Raw genomic sequence first — 12,936 nt, forward strand, 5'->3', positions numbered from 1 at the left:
GCCTGTTAGTCTTTGTCTCCATCTACTGATTGGGAGGCATAAAACTATGCGTCCAGACTGCTCTGGCTGGATGAATAGGAAGCCCGATTTATACTGAAACTGTCCTGTGAAATCAAGAAAAATGTTTAAGCTTCAAAAAGATGCAAGAACTCTGCGTACCTTTCATTCAAGTTTTGATAATCTACTCACAATTCAAGAAAAAAAGGAGTTTATTTAGCAGGGTGAACAGCTATTTCCTTTTTTTTTGTTCTGGGGAGTACCTAATGGGACCACTACATGCCCATTACCGGCAGCACTTAGATGCTACTACTAATATACAATTTCAGAGTCAGCAAACAACTTTGCCAGCATTGCAGGAGTCTCAACAAATCAAATGTCTGAAATATTAGAAAAGCACAAGTATGGCCCCATGTACTCAAATTCAGGTCTTCTGTTCAATGTGAATCAAATGTACTGAAGAAGTGCCATGCTCGATTCTGGGACAGGAGGGATGCCAACAATCATCACTGCAGAAACCCTTGTCAGATGAAGGGCAATGAAGATACGTTTTGGAGAAGGAATCCCTCCAGCCCTTTTGCTAGCTAGTCAGGGCACATATATGCTTAGGGATGACCTAATGAGCAGAGGGATCCAATAAAAAGAAATTAACATGAGGATTTAAAAAAACAAAAAAAACACAAAAACTATCACTTAAGGAAAAAATATGTATGGTCTTAATATGGGCTGCTAGCAAACAGCAAAACCACTGCCTATGTTAATTTTTTTTTTTTTTACATTTTTCCCTCAAAATCTAAGGTAGCATTTTGAAATTGCTGATTAGTACTGACAGGCTTTAATTATATTCTAAGTATGTGTCAGGCCATGTGCCCTCAAGAATACTACTGGGCTACCTATCTGTACTATCATAAAAATTGAGTGTAACTCCCTGGGTTTACACTACAAATGGACAAATATAAATACCACTACGGCAGTGAAGCATTCTTTTGAATTTTACTGAAGTGAAGACTGCAGGGAACACCAAGGAAAGCTGCCAACAGTAATTCTACTAGCTACTAAGGAGCAATTATGGCCAATAAATGTTTCTTCTGTTGGCTGAAATCCATCAGCATTGAACCAAACATTTCATTCAGTAAAACTAGTACTTCAATTTGCGATTATGTTATATGATTTGTGCTTATGTCACTTGTATAAGTACTGTCATAGATTTTAAATGAAGCAAAATAGTGAAGATGACAGCATATGAAGACCAACCAGCCCATCTAGTCTGCCCAGGTATTCTAGTCCAATGCTGCCAGCTACAGGGCATGACCACTTCTAAGATATCACTCCTTACCCAGGACAGTTTTTGCTGTTTACTCATATGTACTCTACCAACAATCTGTGAACTAATGTTAACAGTCAAAAAATGCCTTGTCCAAAGAGAAAAAATACATTTGAGAACCGAAATCTGTTTTAAGTGTATTACAGAGTTCCTTCTGTATTATTTAAAGAATCATCAGTGAACACAAACAATGAACAGTGTGAATTTACTGCTCCTCTCAACTTGGAAGTCAGAGTTTAATGTCCAGGTTCTATAAGCAGAAGGCAGACACTGAGCATTGGAGGCTGCCATGCAAATGTTGAGCTGATCTCTTACCTAACAGTCATATCATGCAGAGAAGCCTAAGCGAAGGAGATATACAATTGAAACAAATTGGCCCATGCTACTGTCCTGGGGTTTTGCGATAAGATTGCTCTAGTTTTAGCTGGAGTCTCTTAGGACGGGAACGACAGTGGGCCTCATCTCCAAACACCAGCGGCCTGGGCCACAGGGCTTTTGGAATGAAGCAGCTGAGGATGTATTGCCTTTGGGCCATGTCCTCAGCTAACTAAGGTTTTGAGGGTCATTGCCAGACAAAAATAAAACAAACCTATAGACAAAGTACTTTAGGTTAGCTTTACTTTCCTGCTCCCTTAGAAATTTTAACTCGATAACAAATCAACAAAATTAATATGGAGATGGTAGTCCAGCAGTGAGAGGAAGGTTTTCCAGTCTTTTACACTGGGTGCCACATGTATGATTACCTCCCAGCTGGCGAGGCTGCAGGTAAGCAATAGGTGCAAAGAGCTCCTAGCCGTCAGAGAATGAATCCAATCACTGGAGGCTAAAGTGGCAGACTTGGAGGAGCTAAAGGAGACAGAGAGGTATAGAGAGGAGAGCTTCAGGGACATAGTAGAGAAGACCCACCTCCAATCTAGTAGCCCCTATGCTGCCTTAAAGGAGAAAGGTCACCTGGAAAGAGAATATAACTTTCAGGCAGGAAGCACTCAACTAGCTAGGACCTGCCCTCAAGGTGATGTAGCATCCTCTTGCATTGAGGATAGGTCTCCAAGGGCACATGTCCAGGAAGAAAGGGTTATGACTGCAATTATAGTTGGTGATTTGATTATTAGGAAGGTTGATAGCTGGGTGGCTGGTGGACATGAGGCTTGCTTGGTAACTTACCTGCCTGGTGCGAAGGTGGTGGACCTCATTTATCAGATAGGATTTTAGATAGTGCTAGTGTTGATAACATGTGGATAGCAATGACATAGGAAAATGCAGGAGAGAGTTTCTGGAAGCCAAATTTAGGATTTTAGGTAGAAAGCTGAACTCCAGAACCTCCAGGGTAGCATTCTCAGAAATGCTCCCCCGTTCCACGTGCAGGTCCCCAGAGGCAAGCAGAGCTCCAGAGTCTCAATGTGTGGATGAGACGGTTCAGGGAAGAGGGTTTTAGGATGGTTAGGAACTGAGCTTCGTTTTTGAGAAGGGGGGCCTTTTCCAAAAGGGTTGGCTCCACCATAACCAGAGTGGAACCAGCCTGCTGGCACTAACCTTTAAAAAGGAAATAGCATAGCTTTTAAACTAGAGCAAAGGGGAAAGCAGACAGTCGCTCAGAAGAACATGAGTCGGAATGATGTATCTTTGAAGGATACTAAGGGGCAGATTTTCAAAAGGTTATACGCGCTGGGCCTATTTTAGAAAGGCCCAGCGATGCATGTATGTCCCGGGGCTTCAAAAAAGGGGCGGGGAGGGGGCAGGGCGGTCCAGAGCCAGAGGCCTCCACAGCACAGCAGCCATTTGCTGCTGTGTCAGAGGCTTGCGTGCCGGCCGGGTGCTGACAAGCGGGGGGAAGGGAGGTTAGGGGAGGGAGTTGGGAAATTCCCTCCCAGGCCGCTCCGATTTCGGCCTGGGAGGGAATGGTTGAAGGCCGCGAGCGTCAGCACGCGCAGGGTGCACACTTGTGCATCCCTCTTGCGCGCGCCGATCCCGATTTCGTAACATGCGCGCACGTGTTATAAAATCGGGCATCCATGTGTGCGCGCCAGGTAGTGTGCGCACATGGATGCCTGCGCGCAATTTCTTAAAATCTACCCCTAAAAGAAAAGGGAAAATAGTGCATCCCAGTAGAGAGGCTGCAATAAATGCCAAAGCGGACCAAGTGTCTAAGTAAAGTGCAGAAAGATTCCAAATTACCCCATCAACTGATGAGCAGGTTGTTAATACAAACATACTTTGAAATGTCTGTATACAAATGCTAGAAGTTGGTGATGGGAGAGTTAGAATGTACAGCACTGGATGAAGGGGTAAAAATATAATTGGCATTTCAGAGACCTAGTGGAAGGAGGATAACCAATGGGATACTGTGATTCCAGGTTACAAATTATATCGAAATGATAGGATGGATCAAGTTGGTGGAAGGGGGGGGGGGCACTATATGTTAACGAAAGCACAGAGTTAAACATGATAAAAGTTCTGCAGGAAACAAAATGTAATACTGAATTTTTATGGATAGAAATTCCAGGTGAAAAGGGAAATAAAATAGTTGTGGGGGTGTATTGCCATCCACCTGGCCACAAAGAACTAACAGACAATGAAATGCTAAAAGAAATTATCGAGGCTAACAAAATCAGCAGCATAGGAATAATGAGCGATTTCAATTACCCCAGTATTGACTTGGTAAATGTTACATCAGGACATTCTAGAGAGATAAAGTTCCTATATGAGATAAATGATTGCTTCATGGAGCAGCTGGTACAAGAACTAATAACAGGGGAAACTATTTTAGACCTAGTCCTTAGTGGAACACAGGATTTGGTGCTGGAGGAAACAGTGTTGGGGATACTTGGCAATAGTGATCACAGCATTATCAAATTTGACTTAACAGTAAGGAGCACACTAAAGAAATCTACTGCGACAGCAATTAACTTTCAAAAAGGTGACTATGATAAAATGAGGAAAATGGTTAGGAAAAAACTGAAAGAAGCAACTGCAAAGGTTAAGAGTTTAGGCTCAGGGATGGACACTGTTTAAAAATACCATCTTGGAAGCCCAGATCAGATGTATTCCACGCATTAGAAAAGGTGAAAGGCTAAACAACTACCAGCATGGTTAAAAGGCGAGGTCAGAGAGGCTATATCATCTAAGAGCATATCTTTCATGAAATGGAAAAGGAATCCGAATGAAGAAAACAGGGAACAGCATAAGCACTGGCAAGTCAGTTGCAAAGCATTGATAATAAGGAAGGCAAAGACAGAATTTGAAAAGAAGCTTGACATGGAAGCAAAAACTCATAATAAAAGCTTTTTCAGGTACATTCAAGGTAAAAAGCCTATGAGGGAGTCAGCTGGACCATTAGATGATCAAGGGGTAAAAGGGACACTTAGGGATGAACAAAGCCATGCAGAGAGACTAAATGAATTCTCTGCTTCAGTATTCACTGAGGAAGATGTGAGACATACCCATGTCAGAAATGATATTTAGAGGTGATGATTCAGCAGAACTAAAACAAATCTCCATGTACCTGGAAGTTGCAATAGGGCAATCGACAAATTACAGAAGTTAGCAAGTAGCACATTTAAAACTAATTGGAGAAAATTATTTTTCACTCAACACACAATTAAGCTCTGCAATTTGTTGCCAGAGGATGTGATTACTGCAATTAGTGTAGCTGGGTTTAAAAAAGGGTTGGATACGTTCTTTGAGGAAAAGTCCATTAACTCCTATTAATCAAGTTGACTTAGAGAATAGCCACTGCTATTACTGGCATCAGAAGCATGGGATCTACTTAGTGTTTGGGTACTTGCCAGGTACTTGTAGCCTGGATTGGCCACTGTTGGAAACAGGGTGCTGGGCTTGATGGACCATTGGTCTGACCCAGCATGGCATGTTCTTATGTTCCATTTCACCGTACCACTTGGGACTAGGGGATGCCCATTAATCGACTCAACCCCTTTTGAGTCAGCTTATCATGGGTCCTCTATAGATTAAGCCTCCTCTACGATCATTGCTTACGGAATGGGGCCTACATGTAGTGCTTACAAGAATCATACGTTCCCTGTTCAAGCCTCTGCATTCATATAACTTAAAAATTCTAACATGGGAAATTCTTTCCCTCGAAGCCATCACTTCTGCTGAAAGGGTCAGTGAGTTGCAAGCCCTTGTTACATACTCACCTGACACTAGGTTCCTACGTGAGTGAGTGGTCCTCCGTACTCACCCTAATATTCTTCTTAAGGTAGACGCAACCTCTCACCTCACTCAGAATATACTCTGCCCACTTTTTCCCAAGGCCCCTCTCTCACCAGGGCGAGAGATCTCTTTTCCACATATGAACCTGGCAAGTATCCAAAAACTAAGTCTATTCCATGTTACTGCTGCTAGTAATAGCAGTGGCTATTTTTTAAGTCAACTTAATTAATAGCAGGTAATGGACTTCTCCCTCCAAGAACTTATCCAATCCTTTTTTAAACACAGCTATACTAACTGCACTAACCACATCCTCTGGCAACAAATTCCAGAGTTTAATTGTGCGTTGAATGACAAAGAACTTTCTCAGACTAGTTTTAAATGTGCCACATGCTAACTTCATGGAGTGCCCCCTAGTTTTTCTATTATCTGAAAGAGTAAATAACCGATTCACATCTAGACCTCTCATGATTTTAAACACCTCTATCATATCCCCCCTCAGCCATCTCTTCTCCAAGCTGAAAAGTCCTACAGCTTCAGAGGAGACAAGCTAGGCGTTACTGGCGCTTCCACATTAATTTGTGGTGGTTCAGTACCCGGCACCGTTGTCAGTGGGGAACGCCTCGGCGCCTCGGGTACAGAGGAGCACAGGACTCGTGCAGCCGCCCGCTTCATAACCGGGTCAATGGACATTGATGCCGGTGCGGAATAAGTGCTGGCACCGAACGTGGATCACATCGGTGCTGACTGTATCCCTTGGAGCTCGGCCCGGTCATTCTCCAGCACCGAGGATGTGGCAGTAGCGATGTTTCCCTCGGCACTTGGCCTGGTCATTCCCCAGCACTGAGTAAGATGCCACCGATGTCATGGATGGCGTCTGTGGCGGACAGTCACCGTAATGGTGATTGCCACGGTGCTCGGCCCGGTCATTCTCCAGCACCGAGAAAGACTCGGCGCTGGAGAATGTCTCGGATGGCAATTGGTGACGGACTGTCACTGTGCCTTCACTGTTCCTGGCATTGTTTATCGCCCAAGAATTACATGGGGCTCTGATTAAAACCCGAAATATGGAGCGTTTTGTTCAGTCGAGTGCATTAATTGAGATATTGATGGCAGCATTGAAGGCGGCATCAGAAGCATCTGCGAAGGCATTGATGGAAACATTGATAACATGGGCGAAGCACAGATGGCCTCAGTGGCGTCGACAAGGGCATCCACAGAGGCACGGGCGTCCACGAAGGCACGGACTTGGGTGTCCACGGAGGCAGACGACGACATAGATGAGGGCATAGACGGCATGGATGAGGGCATCAAGGGAATCTATGGAGGTACCGATGGAATCGATGTGAGCATCGATGGCATTGACAGTGGCCCTGGCGGCAACGGGAACCATGGATGTCCCTATCCCTCTAGCCCTGAAAAAACCGGTGGAGGATCGGAGAAAGGACTCACGCGGGCAGCGTGGGGCTGACAGAGGGTGATAGACATAGGGAGAAAAAAGGCCGCAAGTCGGTTGGTAACCCGGGGAAACGTTAGTGAGGTGACAGAAACCGACCGAAAAACAGGGCATAGTACTCACGAGCATCGATGAAATGTACGCGAAGGGCGACCCGTGCAGGGAAAAATTATTTGTGAAGTAAAACTTCAAGTGTTTCTGTGAGGAAACTTGTGAGAAATCTCTCACAGAGCTCCTGAACGTGAGGCAACTGCATCGTGGAAAAAAAAAAGAGGCTGAAGGGAGACCCCTGTGGACCCAGGGATCATGGCATGCTCAGTGCACTCAGTGTGCCAGTGTCAGTCAAAACTTTCTAGAAACTTTGACAGAAAAGTTTTCCGTGATAGGGCTCCGTCCAGTGACGTCACCCATGTGTGAGGACTACCATCCTGCTTGTCCTCTGAGAATGTATGCAGCTCTGGTCACATCTCAAAAACGATAGAGCAGAATTAGGAAAAGTACAGAGAAGAGCAACCAAAATGTTAAAGGTAATGGAACAATTCCTCTGTGAAGAAAGGCTAAAGAGGTTAAGATGCTTCAGCTTGGAGACGAGACAGCTAAGGGGAGATATGATAGAGGTCTATAAAATGAGTGGAATGGAACAAGTAAACATTAATCATTAGTTTACAAAGACCAGGGGACACACAATGAAGTTACTAAGTAATACAATTAAAACTAATAAGAGAAAATAATTTTTTACTCTATGCATAATTAATCTCTGGAATTCGTTGCCAGAGGATGCGGTGAAAGCTATTAGTGTAGCTGTATTTCAAAAAAGGTTTGGGCAAGTTCCTGGAGGAAAAGTCCATTAACCATTATTAAGGTAGAGTTGCAGAAATCTCTGGCCTTGTTTATCGCCGAGCTCAAGAAGGACGAGACTGACTATCCTTTTTGTGTTCCCTTTTCCCTTTACCTGAGCCCTTGGTCTCTGGGGACAAAGAAATAGAGCTTATGATCGTCTGAAACACATTCTGTAATCTCAGTTTATGCTGTTGCAACGTCTTAAGTAAGCAAGAGCATTAATTAGTATAATCATGGTTTAATCCCAGGCACTTTATGTAATTTTATATCAAGAAGGGATATCTTAGCACTACAGATTAAGTACCTCTTAAAACCAAGGGGTCTTTTTAACAAGTATGGTTAGGAAGAGGGCCTCTGCTAGATTGAAACAACCTTAAAGAAGAAAAAAATATTTTTAAGGAGAAGAAAAGAATGGATAAAACCTGAGGGAATCAGTAAAGTGAGGAGTTGCACGATAGGAAAATTGATTCTTACCTGCTAATTTTCATTCTTATAGTACAACAGATCAGTCCAGACAAATGGGTTTTGTACTCCTACCAGTAGATGGAGGCAGAGAACAAAGCTTTGAGGCACTGCTACAAAACAATTGAGAGTGCCACCTGTACTCAAGCCAAACTAGAGTGTATAAATAACTCAACTAACCCCTGACTTCCCAGCATGAACATCAAAATAAGGGTTGAAGCCCCCTGAACTGGGACCCCATTAACAACCCCAAGGAGCTAATCAAGTCTGGTAATCCTCTTTAGGCTCGGAATATATACATACTGACAATTCCTCAGATACCATCAACGCTATAATACGGTCTTTCGTAAATAAGGGACTGGGTCTCTGGTCTGATCTGTGGAACTTCAGGAAGGAAAACTAGCAGGTAAGAACCAATTTTCCTTTCCGTTCGTACTCCAGATCAATCAGATAAGTGGAATGTACCAAAGCACCCCAACCCTGGACAGACCTACGAAAGACCTTCTCTCATGCTCTCACCAAATCTCAGCTCCCCCAGTGCTTGAATGTCTAACCGGTAATGTAGTGAGAAAGGGTGTAGTGAAGACCACGATGCCACCCAACAAATCTCTTGCGGCTTTACCGACTGACACTCAGTCCAAAAGCGCCCTGCACCCTGGTAGAGTGCGCTCGCAACCCCTGTGGAAGCTTTTGTCCCTTGCAAAGATAGGCTGAAAATAGCTTCCTTCAGCTAACATGCAATAGTTTCCTTGGAGGCTTTACATTCTTTCTTTGGTCTACCAAACAATACAAAAAGATGATCCGACTGCCAAAAACTGTTGGTGACTTTCAGGTACTGAAACAGTACTCGACGAACATCCGAGAAATGCAGCTCCCTCGGCTCTGGTATCTCAGACAACCAATTCAGAAATGCAAGAAGTTCTCCCGCCTGGTTACGATGGAACGAGGAAATCACCTTGGGTAGGAATGAGGGAACCATGTGCAAAGACACTCCTCTCATCTGTAATTCTCAGAAACGGCTCTCTACAGGTCAAAGCCTGTAGCTCCAAAATCCTTCTGGTCGAACAAATCACCACCAGAAAAACTATCTTCAGGGTATATCCTTCAGCGACGCCGGACACAATCTGCATACCAAAAGCCGTAAATGCTTGGTCCCCCTTCAAAACCATACTACATCTGGATTACAATGTTAAATGCCTCCCATGCAGCTTACCTCTGAGACACCCTAAGGCCACCATTTGTACATGAAGGGAACTGTATGCTAAGCCTTTGGACAAGTCCTGCTGTAAAAAGGCCAAAACATGAGGAATCTCCACCTGCAATAGATCTAGACCTCCTTCTAAACACCAGCTGTCAAAGGCCCTCCACACCCAGACATACTCCACAGATGTGGACGGTGTCCTGGCCTGAAGCAATGTAGTAATAAACTGGCTCTGATTAACTTTATAATCTTAAACATCTCCTCTTAAAAACCAAGCTGCGAGACAAAAGCAATCCACCCGATCTGAGAAGATGGGGCCTTGATTTAACAGACCCAAGCACATAAGCCAACCTGAGGGGCCCGTCTACTGCGAGATGAACCAGATCTGCAAACCATGGGTGACACAGCCACTCTGGTGCCACGAGTACCACCCGACCTGAATGTCTCTCGATATGCCTCAGCACATGACCTATCTAAGGCCACAGAGGAAACATGTACAACAGAATCCCTGCCGGCCATAGAAGAACTAGAGCATCCATACTCTCAGCTCTGACCTCTCATCTACGTCTTGGCATTGCTCCTTGATGCCATCACATCCAGCTGGGGGCTACCTGAATAAGGTTGAAGACTTCCATCAATAACTCCCATTCCCCCAGGTTCAACTGTTGCCTGCTGAGATAGTCCACTAGTACATTGTCTACTCCGGCCACAGGCGAAGCTGCTATCCCTTGCAAATGTCGCTCTGCCCAGACAAAAAGCTCCTGGATCTCCCGAGCCACAGCATGACTCTTCGTTCCGCCCTGATTTATATATGCCACCGTTGTAGCAATATTCGAGAACACTCTGACCATTTGACCTTGAACCTGTGGAAGGAACTCCACCAGTGCTCTGCACACCGCCCTCATCTCTAAACTGATACAACTGGATGCTTCTACTGGCGACCACAGTCCTTATGCCGTCCACCCTTAGCAGACCGCCCCCCCCCCCCCCCAAACCTTTGAGGCTGGCATCCGTGGTCACCAATACACAATCTGGGACTCCAGTTTTCACTCCCTTCTCCAAATTGGGCCGAGATAGCCACCACGAGAGACTGGACCTGGAAACCCCCTGCAGTGGTAAAGGCTGATGAAATTCCTCTGACGAGACAGAAGCGCCCCCTGGAGAGGACACATGGGCAAAGACCCATGGCACCAATTCCAGCATAGACGCCATAGAAACCAGCACCTGAAGATAATCCCAGGCCCTGGGGACTGGCATTTGCAGAATCCGGACCACCTGTGACTGCCCAGTTGCATATCAAACCTCGCCCCCAATACTCTAATGTCTGGGTAGGGCTCAGGTGACTTCACTAAAGTCACCAACCAGCCAAAAGATTGCAACATATCCAGCACCCTCCAAACGACTGACAACATTCTTCCTCCAACTTTTCCTTGGATAAGCCAGTTGTCCAGAAAGAATGAATCTATTCCCTCTGGAAAGCCGCTGCCACAAGCATCACCTTCGTGAAGGTGTACTGTTGCCAGACCAAAGGGATGGGCCCGAAACTGGAAATGCTGACCCAGAACCATGAAATGAAGGAATCTCTTATGACCCGTGCATATGGGAATATGCAGATAGGCTTCCATCAAGTCCAGTGAAGAAAAAACTCCCCCCTGAAGTACTGCCACTATCATTGTCCATAAAGTCTCTATACGAAATCGGGGAACTCGCAGTGCCACATTTACCTTCTGCAGGTCGAGGATGGGACGAAAGGTGCCCTCCTTTTTGGGAACCACAGAGTAAACTCAGCACCTCCCTCAACCATGTTCCCTTATTGGCACTGGAACAATCACACCCAACACCTGAAGGTGACGCAATGTATCTTGAATGGCCTCTTGTCCGCTGTGAGATCCATAATGTGACACCACAAAGGCTTCCTTGATGGGGCAAAAAGATTCTAACGAAGAGCCATCTCTTATTTCTAGAACCTATTGGTCCAAGGTAATCCTGGTTCACTCCTCATAAAATTCTGTTAAACATCCCCCAACAGCCAGATCTATCTCAGGGTGGGTCTAAGGGAACCTGGAAAGGACTTCTGCCTACTGGATCTCTGCTTCTGTGAGGATGCTGAAGAACCCTTGTTGGAATGAAAGTGCTGCACCTCCTGGAAATGGGCATGGGCTGAAAAAGACTTCCTGTCAGCATTCTTATCCTCCAGCAGCTTATTCCCCTTAGACTCCCCCCAATACAATCATCAATTGCTTCAGGTCCTCACCAAACAATTTTCCTTTAAAAGGGAGATTATAGAGCTGAGACCTGGACTACATGACCACTGACCAATTCTGTAACCACATAAGGCAGCGTGCTGAAACTGCTGCGACCATAACTCCTGGCCAAAGTCCAGATCAAGTCATACAGCGCATCAGCCACATAAGTGATCCCAGCCTCCACCTGAAGTGCCTGCCTATCATCGCCAGAGTCAACTGAAATCTTCTCTTCAGACTTCTGCATCAGACTACCACAGATTGCTGCTCGTAGACTCAATGCTGAAACCTCAAACATCCTCTTCAGATGAATTTCTAGCTTGCAGTCCTGCGCATCCTTTAACACCGCTGACACTGCTACCAGAATGGTGGTCTTGGTGACTGCCGAGACTGAAGCATCCACCTTTGGCAAGACTAGCAGCTGCAAAGTATCCTCAGAGGATATAACTTCATCATTGACCTGGCCACCTTGAGATTCCCCTCCGAGAAATTCCATTCCCAGTTCATCAGCTTCTTAATCTTCTTAGGGAGCGAAAAGGCCTTTGGCAGACAACGCAGCCTATCCAACATATGGTCCATCCCTTCGTTATCCAACTCTTCCTGGACCACCTTAATATCAAGCTCACTCAAAACATGGGGAATAAGAGGCCTCAACTCCTCTTTGCAGAACAGACGAACCAAACGTGAGTCATCTCCCTCCGCAATCGGAATTTCCTCTGGGTCTACAAATTGCTTGTCCACATCGTGGGTCTCATTTGCCATATCGCCCAAGGAGTCACCTCTAGGGACATCCCCCAGATCATCCCCCAATCCATCCTGGTTGGATTCCTTAGATTCAACTTGCCCATCAGGATGGGCCAGGCCCAATAAGAGGTCCCCTGCCCTTCTGGTCAAGGAAACCTTTGGTTCCTTAAGAGGGTGCTGACGCTGCTGATTCAGTTGCTGTTTACTTCCTGCCCTTCTCCTGGCCATAACAGCCTTATGCATGAGCAAAACAAAATCTGTGGAAAAATCTTCCACATCTTCATCTCCTCCGTCAGATCCCTCTGCCAGCCCTTCGTCCTCCTGCTCCTCCACATGGCTGTATGGCAGGAAAAAGCTGGAGAGGGGAATCTCTGGGCTCCTGGGAGTCAGACAAATTCTTGCTTCGTACCTTCCTTCTGTGACAGGCAGTCAAATCTTTGTGGATTGTCCCTGACAGGATCCTGGGAACAAGGGGCCAGTTTGCTGCTACCATTTCCCATGG

At 45.4% G+C, this 12,936-nt stretch overlaps 1 protein-coding gene across 9 annotated transcripts in view; it reads right to left on the minus strand.

Moving 5' to 3' along the window:
* The window catches only part of BCLAF3 (BCLAF1 and THRAP3 family member 3), a 132,379-nt gene that overhangs the window by 13,551 nt on the left and 105,892 nt on the right, over positions 1-12,936 (minus strand). The gene's annotated exons all lie outside the window — the stretch shown is intronic.

Source organism: Rhinatrema bivittatum, chromosome 5, assembly GCF_901001135.1.
Source record: "Rhinatrema bivittatum chromosome 5, aRhiBiv1.1, whole genome shotgun sequence".
Classification (NCBI taxonomy): domain Eukaryota; kingdom Metazoa; phylum Chordata; class Amphibia; order Gymnophiona; family Rhinatrematidae; genus Rhinatrema; species Rhinatrema bivittatum.